The 12,970-nt window shown below is 40.1% G+C and overlaps 1 protein-coding gene across 3 annotated transcripts in view; it reads left to right on the top strand.

The window, feature by feature from the left end:
- The first annotated feature begins 226 nt into the window (after nucleotides 1-226).
- Nucleotides 227-12,970, top strand: part of CDK17 (cyclin dependent kinase 17) — a 95,161-nt gene continuing 82,417 nt past the window's right edge. For 2 of the 3 annotated variants that reach the window (XM_082310970.1, XM_082310969.1), the window contains exon 1: nucleotides 227-588. The gene's annotated coding sequence lies outside the window, so the exon portion shown is untranslated. Of the gene's footprint in view, nucleotides 589-1,100; nucleotides 1,236-12,970 lie in introns of all 3 variants that reach the window. The other variant, XM_082310971.1, reaches the window with a different exon arrangement.

A 12,970-nucleotide genomic window follows, 5' to 3' on the forward strand; every position in this document is an offset into this window, starting at 1 on the left:
TGCCGGGCCGCCCCGCTCCGCCCCGCTCCGCGGCAGCCACCGGCTCGGCCGGCGTCGGGGCCGCCGCGGCCGCTAGGTGTCGCCGGCGCCCGGGCCTCCCCCGCGGCCCCTCCTGCGCTCAGGCTGCCGGCGGGGCTGTCTCAGTGCGAGCCTCCGCGCTGCGAGCGGGCGGAGGCGTCAGCCCGCAGCGGGGACGCGCAGCCCGGCTCGGCCCGGCCCGGCCCGGCTCGGCCCTTCCCCGCGCACGCCCCGGCTGACGCGAGGCCACCCGGGCCGCTCTTGGCACCGCCAGCGGCCGGGCGGGCGGCTCCCGAGCAACGGCCTGCGGCCGCTCTCCGGCGCCGGGGAGCCGCGGCAAGGCGAAGGCTGCGGCGGCGGGGGAAGCAGCCATGTTGGAGCGGGGAATAAAGTGACTTTCCTCGGGGAGGAGAGCGTGGCCGGCGGCCCGGCGGAGGCGGCGGCTCTCGGGGCAGCGAGGGGAGGGGGGCTCGGCTCCCGGCGGCCGGATACCGCTCCTGGGCGGAGGAGGAGGGGAAGGAGAAGGGGGAGAGGAACCGCCCCCGGACCCACGGAGCTCCGGCGCTGCTGGTGAGTTGTGGCCGCTCATTGTCTGCCGGCCCCGGGGTGCGGGTCCGGCTCGCGGGGCTGGGGCCCGGGCCGCGGGGCCCGCGGGGGGCCCTGGGCTTGCGTGTCCGTGGGACGTCGCGGGGGGGCGAGGTGCAGAGGCGGCCTTGGGGGAAGGGGGAAGGTGATGGGAGCGGGGGCGGGGGGCGCCCCGCGAGAGGGCCGAGGGGCTGCTCGGGGCGCCCGCGGGGGCCGGGGCCGGCAGGGCCGCTCTGCCTCCCCGGGCCGGGCCGGGCCGGGCGGGCCGTGGGGGATTTCCGCCGCCCCTTGGCGGCTGGGAGCGGCTGCGCGGGGGCCGGGGCCGCTGCGGGGGGCTGAGCCCCGTCTGCGGGGGGAGGCGAGGGAAGCCGGGCCTGAGGGGTGAGCCCGGGCTCGCAGCCGGTGAGCGCCGCCGGGTTTTTCGGCGATCCTGCGCTCGTAACTGTCCTCTCCCCACCGCCTCCTCCCCTTGAAACGAGGCTGCTTTCTCCTGACAGCTCCTCTCCTCGCAGCCTCCGCACGCATGACACATTCGCTCCTGCTGCCGGCCTGGCCCCCGCACGCGCACGCGGGATCCGGAGGTTTCCGCGCGCGGTGTGAGAGCCGTTGCGCCCTGAGCCGCGAGTTCGTAGGTGAGGGGGTAGGCGCACGTTTGCTGACCCTGAACTTGTGTGCGCTCCTCCCTCCCCTTCCTCCCCGAGATGTGTAATGGCCTGAGGCCAGTGAGAGCAAAATGGTTCTTCTCTCGCAAGGACGGGGGAGATCGGGTGGCGTTAGGTATATTTTATGTTTCATGGGAGTTGGCTGCGCCCGCCGGTTCCGATACCGTGTCCATAGGAGTGGATTAGCTGCTGCGTTGGAAGGACGCTGACCTTGATCCCCTTTGTCTCTTCTGCAACAATTTTGGTAGCTGGCTGGAGTTGCTTGAAACTCATTGCCGTCTTTGGCGCTTTGCTAATGGTGGTTATCATTTGTGAGGGAAAACGGCTGACGTATATCGTAATCCAAACTAAATAATTTAAAAAGCATCTGTTTTTGTTTTTTGTTTGTTTTGTTTTTTTTTTTAATTTTGGTGAATAATTTATATGTGTTTTTTTTTCTTTTTGTAATTTAACAGAAGATCAATAGCAACTTCCTTGTAGCTATCATGGCATAGATATGAGGAGAGGAAGCCTGGTTTGACATTCTTCCATTCCTGCCCCCCCCCCCCCTTTTTTTAATTGTATTAATTGAACTGGAAACTAGATGACCAAAGGTTAAATACTCTGAAGATGTGGGGCAGAAGAAAACATTTGTGAAATTAGAATTAGTACTAAAGTCAGGTTTGTTTTCTTACTAGACTTGGCTAAAGGTGAAGCAGGTGATCTGGTATTTTATGTGCTTAAGATGTTAAATAAATTGCCATATTGCTTTGTTGTAGGAATTCTGTATCCTCATTTGCAGCTCTTGTTATTTATATCTGCACTTCAATAAGAGATGTGAGAGACTTATTTTGAATAATTAACACAAAAGCAACAGTTATGAAAACATGAAATCATATGTTTGAAATGCATAGTGAAAAATTTCCTTAAAAATAATCTGTACTTGAAAGAACAAACTGAATTTACTTCTCTGACATAGAGAAGCCATTATAATCTTAACTTGGCATTAAAAGGGCCACTTAAATTTGAAAGATGAAAGCATCTTTTTTGATGGCGTTATTTAAATACTGCTTTGACAATAATGAGTCTGGCTTACAAAAATCTTTAGTAAGGATAATGCAGTGAAGTTCATACCTGGCATTTGCATATTGTGTGGTGTAGCCCTCTGTTTAGCTGGGATGGAGCTCTACACAAATCAGTAGGTGGGGTCTGCCTACCTCCATACCAAGGAGTTTGCAAATTGGAGCCTGTGTTGTCTGAAGGAAATTATAGTGAAAGTGGCATGTCATTTTGAGCTTGGCTAAGGATGTAGTGCATTAATTGATCTTTTTAATATGTAAAATGCTACTAATGTGTAGTGAAATACTTGATTTCTAATTCCAAATATAATTAGATTGAGAATAACTGAAAACCAGAACAGGGCTGTGTTTTTCCCCTGAATGGCTCTGGCTTCAATTTCTACCTAACACTGCAGTGTGAAAATATGATATAGCTTATGACACGGATGTTAAGATGTTCTGTATGCCTGTGTTATTGTTACAACGTGGAGCTCTTGCAGTAAAACCATGCAGAATTTTTTTAATGGCTTACTAACATACAAAGTCTTCTAAATTCTTAAATGACTACCTGCTGGTAGAAGGAAAAAAAAAAAAGTTTCGCTAGTCTCAATAAGTTTTGGTTCAGTACAGTATATTTGAGTAATTGCACCTAAAAAGTGCAATCAGGAAAGGCTTCGTTGGAGACTGACTCAATGAACAGTCTGTATTGAAATCTTACTGGGAATTTCCTCTTTACCCTCCTTTAACATTTAATGGAAGCTATTGATATTTCACGTACTGCTCAGCTTCTATTTTGTTGGCCAAGAAAGCTAATCAGCCGTTTTTTAAAAAGGCATATATACTAGTTGTGTCCTTATTGAATGCGTAATCTGGTGCAATGTGAAAATGGACAAGATCATGTCTAAAAATTAGGCTCAGTTATAATAAAGCTTTTCTAGCGTAAACTCACCTTTTGTAAACTCACTAAGTGTTGCTTACAGTTCTGAAGTTATGGGTATCTTGAGTTCTTAGCTGCATGCTTTTTAATGCCTGTTTGTTTTTTTTTTTATTTTTACAGCAACCTCTGAATACATATTTACTGAGGCAGCTGGACACCACTGTAATCAGTGGCATTTCAGAATCTGATCTAAAACACTACTTCACAACTTTAGCTTGTAAAAATGCTTTTAAAATGCCAAATTTTTACTTCACAGTTATGCTTCACATCTAAAGAACAAACTAAACCAGTGATCATTGTCTTGATCACCAGCTTCTGATCATTGTCTTTTTGTGCAATGCACATAATTGTAGCAATGACTTTCTCCGAGTGCAAGAACTGGAAATTTTTTCTCATGCCTGTTCACATGCTGATGTAGAGACTATCTTACTTGCATGTTAGAGGTAAAAGCATTTTATATTGAAATGTTTTGATCACTAGACAATAGTTTTAATTTACTTATGAAAAACCTTTAAGAAATCTAAGACTATTTTTTAAAAACAAAACTTTACAAATGTTTGCTATCTTGCTGTGTATACCTTTTGGAGCCTAGTAACGTTTTTCCCCATTATGTGAGGAAGAACAGATACTGCTTCCTCCAGAAATACGAGATTCCCAGAAATGCCCGTTAATGATGTGGAATGCTTTCCTGTGTATTTTGTGAAGAGTTGTGAGGTACTTTTGACAACTGTTTCTCTGAAGAGTGAGAGTTCATGCTTGTTTAGCCAAATGAGTAGTTAGAATTCTGTATCCAATACAAATCCATACATGCACACTCTTAACTAACCTGATGGATTGGCAGTTCTTCCAGAGTTGTTGGTTTCCTGGACTTCTTTTAGCAGAGATGACAACTCCAGAGTTCAGTAGAACTGGCTAATTAGAACATCTGCAAACAGCAGTTTAAACCTCGAGCATTTAACCGCTGATGTTGATAGTCACAAGGAATAAAACTGGAACTTGAGCTAGTTTGCCAGCTTGGAGCACAAGAACATTAAAAAAAAAAGTTCTCCTTCAGTTCTGTGATCTGGTTATATGGAAAACAATAACCTTAATGGATGCATAGATCAGGTAATTTACATCAGGCCAGCTTTTGATACATCCGTCCTCGGGTAAGAAGGCTTTTGCCACTTCCTTGGAGATAATTATACCCTATGCCTGACTGTATTATAAAATACCATAGACACATTGATACTGGAAATAATAACTCTATGCTTTACTGCATTATTTGGGCTTTTGTGGTCTAGTGCCTGTTTTTAAAGGATTAGAAATTTCTTTCAGTAGGGAACATCAGGTTATCACGGGGTGCTATGTATAAGCATGAATGTTATAAAGAGAGAAAAAAGAAATGTGTGAGTAACATCGTCAAAAAATACAGCAGCAGCAGAAGAAATAACTGTCAAATCACATTTTAATTTTTCATGTGGGGCAGAATTAAACAATGATTTTAAGAAAAGGGAAAATACCAACTTTATAAGATTTTTAAAAGGCTTCTCTGAATTTCAGGACAATTTTCTGCTTGTTTCTGTAATAACTTGAAAATACAGTAAGCTGAAGAACGGTTTTATCCTAGGTTTTGATTATGACCTTTTTTCCTTATTTTTTTTAATCTTCTCTGGAACAACTAGTTGTGCATGTATTATGATGAACAAGGCTGTGTTACTATACCGGAACAACAAAAAAAAATGACGTCTTTCATTTACGCTCCTACCTACAGTTCTTGCCTGTCTTTGTGTTTTAGGCTGGACTTGCTAGGTATCTCGCATAAGTGAATGTTACTCTGTGCCCTCTAATCATATTTCATTTAATTATAATCCATACCTTGTAATTGTACTCCTTTCTCTGACTGCTGCTGTTTTCAAGGCTTGGTGCAGTTGCACAATAGACTCTGATTTTTAACATCTGCACTTCGGTAGCTTCACTAAGGATACTTGCATGCTTTCAGTTTGTGTTAAAGTTGGCAGGATCATGACTTTCTCTGCTGTGCTCAGTGGATTAGGGCATTTTGCAGGCATGTAGCTGTACTGATATGCTTATATCATAGTGAACTGCCATAACCTGCCTAGTCTTCTTTCAGGAATGTCTCTGCAAGTATTTCTGACTTCCTGCTCTTACCTTACTGATATGGATGTATCCTGATTTGTTTGCATTTTGTTCAGGTATGCGCAAGACGTTTTTATACAGCAATCATTAAAGGTAACATTTAATGAGGTTTACAGTAATGGGTGCTAATTGGTGTTCACTGAAATAAAGATCTTTGGGAAATATGGATTACCAAGAATTGGCAAAGAATATTACTGATCAGCAAACCCATTGTCCTGTAATTGAGAGAAAACTGTTTGGGTTAAAAAGTTACAGTGGCCTATAGGAGTAAAGAAGCCAGTTTACAAAAATGTAAAGAAGTTGAATTAAGTGAATGTGATTGATAAGGGAAGCTGAAGACTGTGATGAGGGAAACCCATGCTGTCACAGACTATGACAATAAGGCAGGGTGTGTTTTAGGAGGAAAATGAATTCTAACAAAGCCATTAGCCTGTTACAAATGCTAAAGAAAATGTTAGCGTTTGGTGACCATTAGAAGAGGTTCATGTTCATTAAATACTGCTATATTCAGAAGTAAAACCAGATGATAGTCATACGTGATGCTCTGAAACACTCCCTAAGAGAACCTGGGGGTGTTAAATAGCAGCAGAAGTTGTATGGCAAGAATTGTAAAAGTTGATAGCGCGCTTTCTTCTGACAACGTTTTTCAGTATGTCTCAGAACATTGAGAAATTCTGTAATTTTTGCACAACTTAAGGTTTCTTTCAGTGGTTTTAAAAGTTAGTAATATGCATAGTAGTGGATATTGACTGAACAGGAGTTTAAGTAGAGGAAATAATTGTTCAGGGTGTATTTATAGAAGACTGACCTTGTGAAATTAACTTTTGTTTCTCTTGATAAGATGAAAAACTTTGTGTGTTATAACATTGTTGATGTTGCAGACAGGCTTCTCTGAAACCTTTTTCTTGGCTGCTATGTGATATTTTGATTAAGGAACTAAAATGATAGATCAAGTGTCTACATATGAAATGGTTTAAAGCCTGGCGGATAATGTGAATCAAGTGGTTAACTATAAATAGTTGCCGTTACGCAACTGCGTGTGATGAGGGCTCCTCATCGTCAAAGTACCTTCATGAAGGAGCACGGGAAAGCTGCTCAGTGCCTGCTGTTGGGCATTGCCACTAATGAAGTGAAAGCCAGTGAAAATTGCTGATCGTTTTTTTGTAGCTCGTAGAAAATTGGGAAAACAATAGATGCTGCAGAATGGGTCATTAGCGCAGGGTGGATGCTTGGAAAAATGATTGTTTACTTGATGTGGCATTTTATATCAGGCTTTAAAATAATGAATACAGTATGTTAACTTTTAAAATTAATTATATTTTGTAATTAAAAAAAGTCAAATATAAGCAGCTATTAATATTAGCTTTCAGTTTGGGAATTTACTTTGTAAAGCTTTGGAATAGTTTCTCTTGTATAATACAGAACAGATATTAAGTGTTGATCTGCATTCAGTATGTGGGTTTTAGGGAAAGCTTTTATTTTTTTAAAAAAGATTAATTAATAACATAATAATTCATTAGTAATATACAAGAGGGAGATAATTAATTGTGAAATAGTAGATTACATTGTATTATATTTCCACCACTTTTCTGTGTATCTTGAAGCAAAGTTGGATTTCTAAACGTAGAATTCATAAACATTCTGTGTGGGCCAAAAAAATTGTAGTCATATACATGTTTAACTGGGGAAGATTAAAAGCCTTTTTTTTTTTTTAGTCTGTGCTTAGTTTATTGCAAGAGCACCTTCCTCTGTTCTTTTTCTCTTTGTCAAGATCTCGTTGTCATAAACAGCAGTATTTACATATGCAGGAGGCTTGTTTCCTTCTTAAGTACTATTCAGTCTTAAAGCTCTGTCATAAATATCTTACTAAATTGTTTAAGTGTCTGCTTGTAGAATGTGAAACTGTTTCATCATTCACCTTATTTATGTTTGCTCTGAAAACTAAATATAAAACTTAAGTCTTTGTGCATGACTGTGGGAGACGAAGCTTGGGCTGGTGCGGCCTGTGAATAACTTTGTTGCTCCACAAACAGTTTAAACTGGTGTAACTTTGGCACTATTGCTTAAAGCCGTAGTTGTTTTCCCCTTGGCTGGCTGCTGCTCTCATCCCCACGCTGCTGCCTTTGTACTAGCAGGTGTCTTGTGACCATTTGATGACTATGTCAGGGAACCGATGGAGGTTAAAATAGGCACTTGGGTTCAACTTCACTTTTGTTTTTACACGTAAATAATGGTCACTTTCTGCAGAATCGATGGAAAAACAACAGTTTGTAGTTATTTATTTTTTTAAATATCCTGAGCAGATGGGAGGGGAAACTTCCTGTTGTACAGAGAGGAAAGGAGGTCCTCAACTGGTAAATATATCCAACCTATATGCTGTACTAAATTCTTCTAAAAATGATGTGTAAAACAGCAGCTCGGAAACTTACTTTGGTACTGAATAAGAAGAGGGGGGATAATTACTGATAAATCTTATAAAATATATTCTTAATTTTAAATATGGGTACATCTTTGAGGTGGAAGTTCTGAAAGGAAATAGGATTTTTGGTGTGGAAATTGTTAGTGTTGGAGGAAAGAAATCTAAGGAAGCTGAAAATAATATTTTTTCTTGAAAATCATATTTAAAAACTGAACTACATAAGCTGAAATTAAGCTATGGCAGGAGTTCAAAAATGTTGGAATAAGCAACAATAAAAAAAAAATCAGGTAATAACTATAGTCATCATATTTTAAAGGGGCCCGGTAGGGGAGTTGTGCAGGGTCCTTGTTTGTTCTGAAGAAGTGATCACCTCAGGAGAGACAAGATGAGATCTTTGGCTTCATTGAAGCGACAGTTTGGATTTAAATCACTGAAATTTACACTGAGTGTTCTTGAGAATATGTCCTGTACAGTACTCAGATAAACCAATTTCAGAGGCAATTCCAAATGTTTTAAGATTCTCCATAGTATTTCGTTACCTTTGTCAATATGATTCAGCAGGTTTTGGCAAAGAAGCAAAATATTTTAAAGCTTATGCTATTTACCTTCAGGATTAAACAAGATAAACAGCTTACAGTGTTCCCATTTGCACACATCATAGTATTTTTAAACCTGCTGCTTGTAATTCTATGTTGTTTATCAGGGAATGCAGTTAACCTAAAGGTTTTATGGTGGCTTGTTTCTGATACATCTCAATATAATTCTCAAAAGCAAAATGTTTGATCCCTAAGCCAAAAAAAATAGCTTTAAAATTTATTTAGGCAAAAGAAGGCCTTTTGTTATTAAGCCTACTGTTTTTTTTCTGGACAGCACTGGAGAAACAACGTAACGGTGTATAGTAATAAGTTTGCTCAGTAGGTATATGCTTTTCTTCTTGAAATATGCAATTTTAGTGTTTTAGGAACAATATCAAGTAGATTATGAGTTCTGAATTTAGGGATTTGGTATGCTTTGGCAGTAAGCTTAGTACTGCATTTTCAAATGCATTTGGGTTTCGTTTGTGTATAAAATGTAAAGTGTTGAGTGTTGTTAACAAAGTGTTCTGAACATGCTCCCTTTAAAATGGGCGCTTTTTTTGTTTCAGTGGTCTTACATAATAGGAGTTCTGGTTTCCTGGTATTTGTGAATGTTTCTGGTAGTAGAAGAGGTAGACATTGCTGAAGGATTTAAGTCATAAGCTGTTCGTCATTGTTAAAAGTTATTTTGGGGATGAATGGATAGTCAGTGATGATTTGTACCCGTAGCTGTGTCTTAACAAAATACCTATATTCTTTTTAATCATCTGTTTCTAGGAGTGGGCAGATAAAACCTGGATTTTTTTTTTTTCCCCAGCAAATAATTTATTCCCATCTAAAATACGAATTGTGCCAGATTGACTGATTTGGGTTTTGCGCCTTTTTTTTTTTAAATGCTCAGTAGAGCATTTTAATCAGTAGAGCTAAACAGGTTGAGAGGGTAATCCAAAGATCTTAATATAGAGCTGCCTCTCTTTCCACATTTACCTTGGAGGGAGCCCATCACAGTCATTGTTTTTGTATTACAGCATAACAGTTTGAGCTGAATTAAGCGCTTGCTTCACAATAATTTTTGCTGCATCAGTAAACCAAATAGGTTTCCACTACTATCTGGAAAGTACTGGAGGGAAGACAGAGGGGAGGAATTACATGGTTGGTAGTGAAGAAGGAAGAGGGGGTGGCTTGGGGAGGGAGCCAAGCGTTTTCTTACTGGTGGTGGGAAACTGTTAATTGACCCCAGACTTGGTGTGAAACTTTCTCCTAAGTGCCTCAGGTGCCTAAACATGAATACTGTGAATCGCCCGCTGCAAATTATGCAATTGAGTCTTTAATATGTAAGCAAGAAAACATGCAGATTTTTCTTTATTCTTCACTTCTGCTTGCAGGTGCTTAGCATGAATTAAAATTCCAGTCATGTGAGTAGTAGTTATAGTATATTTTAATACTGAAATAGATTGCTGAATCTGTTTTTGTTTTACGTCTCGTGGCAATTTCAGAAACTAGGGTTGCAAGGACAGATAAAAATGATCTGTTTTTTTATATTATGAGAACGTGGTTCTTAGAATATACATGCTCCACGATAAAATAAGCCTAGTGAAGATTTGAGCATATACTACACCTGCAGTCGATGTTCATTATTGACTTTTTAATGACATGACACTGCATAAAGTTAGTTGTAAATTTACATCTTTGCATGATTGGATTGTCATATCTGCTCTTGGTAACTGAAATAGTATCTTAAGTCAGAGTTATTTTTTTGGTTTTTCTTGGAAGATAGGATGTGAAATCTCTGTTTTACTTGTATATTGAGAACTATTTCCTTGGGTTGGTTGACATTATTTGCCAAGTTTTATGCTAGTTTAGATAAACTGTTGAAGATGTTGCAGTTATATCCTAAAATAATAGGTTTTGTGTAGTGACCTTGGTCAGTTTTCATGGAAAGTAGTGCATCACTAGCTAAAGGAAGTATGTAGGGACAGATTATGTCAATTTTTGATTGCTTAACTTAAGGCTTCTTTAAGATACTAATCTTCAGGGTGCAAGTGCTGAGGACGTTTTGAAAATCAGCCTTACAGTGTTGGCTGCAGAGACATGTTAACAGAAATAACACCCTGACAGTGTCCAAAAACCTAGTGGTATAGATTCTGGTAAACATTTCTAGGAAACAGCTGGAGGAGAAGTGAAGATGGTGTATTTATAAAATACTGGTAAGCCAGCTTTATACTAACGCAATAGGATAGCTTTCATTTTTCAATGGCTAAGTGGTATCTTGCTCTCAGTCTTTTTATACCAACATAAATGAATCTATCCTGGACTATTTAACCTATGTTAATGCTTTATGTCTCGGTCTAGGTAATTGCACTGGTGCCTTTTCCAGTTGTACATCAGACAGAACTAACACATATGTAACCTCGCTGCTTCCAGACAGGCCTGAAACACAGATGTGGAAAGCAGTCCTGTTGACTGTCTTCTACAGGGAATATTCTCTCTTAACTACATGGGGTATACAGAGCTTCCAGTAGTAGAGTATTAAAAGAAAAAAAAGTCTTTGTCACTTAAGGAGGAAAAAAACTTCAAACCTCTGATAAAGCGCAGGAAGCAAAATTGTTGACAGAGAAAATTCCTTTTCTGTATAGTCATTTTTATGAGAAGAGCCACACCCCGAAGGTAATATATTTAACTGTTAGTGGATCCTAGTGACATAATAGAATTTTTTTCCCTTGTATTCAGAGGTTTAAAAGGGATAAGAAAATTAGGTGGGTTAATATCCTTTCAAAGTTATTTGTGGTAGTTGCCGTGTCATGTGTTATGTTCTAATTTAAAAATACTTGTGCCTCTATGGTCGTAAGAGGCTTCGGAAGAATAACATGTCCTGTTTTGTGCAAAAGTAGGAGACGTTTATGATGGTCCTTTCATCTTGTTTCACTCCTGACAAAACTTCTTCCACAGTGTGCACAAGCCTTGCTTTTTCTGCTAGGTAGTAATATTATTGCAGGTGGATTGAGTTATCATGGCTCTTTATGATAAAGTCTAGGAAGCTTTTTGATTAAGCAGTCTGAAATACAGAGAGGCTGCACTCTGTTTTACAGCACAGAGGTGAACTTTTATTTTTAAATAATGTCCCTTTCCACTCCTCAGTTGAGTAGCTTTGCTGTATTTTTGAACCCAACCTTGTTGGGTAGCAAAGGGGACGAATTCAGGTGTCGGAAGTGAGAGAAGGAGTGTATAGCTAGGACAAAAGGAGAGCTTTACAGGCAGGGCATGGCATTCTTACATGCTGCATCCAGGATTGGGTATTACTGGAGTGCGTTTTTGTGAAATATTGGGAATATGGTGGGGTTTTTGTTTTGTTTTGTTTTTAAGCCAGAGGGAGGCCTAGGGGTTGTCTTAGGGCTTTGCTGTCTGTGCTATCAACAATATTTTGATCTAAAAAGTCAGACTTCTGTGTTTATGTAGTGAAACACAGCATATGTAAATCTGCTCTTAGATCCCTGTCCTGCAGGTTTTCTTTGAGAGATGCTGTGTACAGTATTATTCATGATACATGCTGATTATGTGTTCTAAGGATAATTAAATGTTCTGAACTTTAGTAGACCATGGGGATGTATCCAGGTATCCAGTTGGTTTTTTTTTTTGTTGTTGTTTTTTTGTTTTTTTATTCCAATCATGAAACACTGTAGATTGAATAATATGATGTAGAAAAACTAGAGGTGATTACTGGATGGTGCTGTTCATTGCTCTCAAACACGCACTCTGCAGCATCAAGTTTTGTGACAGAGGAAATTGAATTGAAGCTAAGAAATGTTTTGGATGTCGTAACTCGTTGTCTTGTAGTGATACTAATTTAATCTTATCTGCGGTTCTGACAATTTTTCATTGACCAGCCCCTCAATAGAACACTGTTCACTTCTGCGCCTCTGTACCCATGAATGGAGTGCTGGTCTCAGAATTATGCTATGAAATGCCTTGTACTACTTCTCTCAATTTTTTTGTTTGTTTTGTTTTGTTTTGTTTTTTCTTTTAATATCTCAAAGCTTTAAGTGTGTGAAAGTTAAATAGTGGGAATTCTACTAATAAGGTTTAAACTTCCTAAAGGCAAAAAGCAGCTTTTCTCCTTAATTTCCGATATAGTTTTGTTATCTTTTTTTGTCCATCAATATTTTGGGAAGCGCTGTGTTTCCTAAAAATGTTGGTAGGGAACATCACACGAGGCATGTTATGTTGTTGTTGTTGGACATTTTTATACGCTTAAATCTTTGCAGCTTATCTGTTTTTTGTCCTTGTCTTTTTTAGTAATTTGGATGCTACTAGAAATTATTAATATTTGAGATAGAATTTTAGATTTTTTTTTTAATTGAATTTTAGATATATTTTTTTTAAGAGCCCTTAGAATAATTTTAATCTGCCTTGTTCATCAGATGGCAAAGCTGATGGTTTTGGTGTTACTTCAAGCATCCAAGATCACCGAGTGGCAAAGTGGCAAAAGTTAATGATAGGCTTTTATTCTCAGCCCAGGTTTTCCTTGCTCTTTTCTGTCTTTCCTACATATGTGGTGCAGAAATTTATTTACTCAAATAATTCCATGAGATTAGCTGTAA

Source organism: Platalea leucorodia (genome assembly GCF_965183815.1).
Source record: "Platalea leucorodia genome assembly, chromosome: 4".
Classification (NCBI taxonomy): domain Eukaryota; kingdom Metazoa; phylum Chordata; class Aves; order Pelecaniformes; family Threskiornithidae; genus Platalea; species Platalea leucorodia.